The sequence below is a fragment of the Penaeus monodon genome, chromosome 31 (genome assembly GCF_015228065.2).
Source record: "Penaeus monodon isolate SGIC_2016 chromosome 31, NSTDA_Pmon_1, whole genome shotgun sequence".
Classification (NCBI taxonomy): Eukaryota; Metazoa; Arthropoda; class Malacostraca; order Decapoda; family Penaeidae; genus Penaeus; species Penaeus monodon.
The window spans coordinates 19,239,018-19,239,252 of NC_051416.1; positions in this window are offsets into that span (position 1 = coordinate 19,239,018).

The window sequence follows — 235 nt, forward strand, 5'->3', positions numbered from 1 at the left end:
AATAAATAAACCAGTAACAAAACACATGTGAAGAACTGACTGACTTACGTAGTTTGCTTTTGTTAAATTCCTGAAGCTGTATAAACTTCGCAAAAGTCTCGGAAGACAATTTCGCAACACAGCCCCTGGAATTAATTTCTCTGACTCTCGGAGTTTCAAACCTTGAAGTGAAAATTTGGGGCAGATATAAATTTCTAGCCAGATGGATAGGAGGAGAAAGTCAACTCAGAATGCA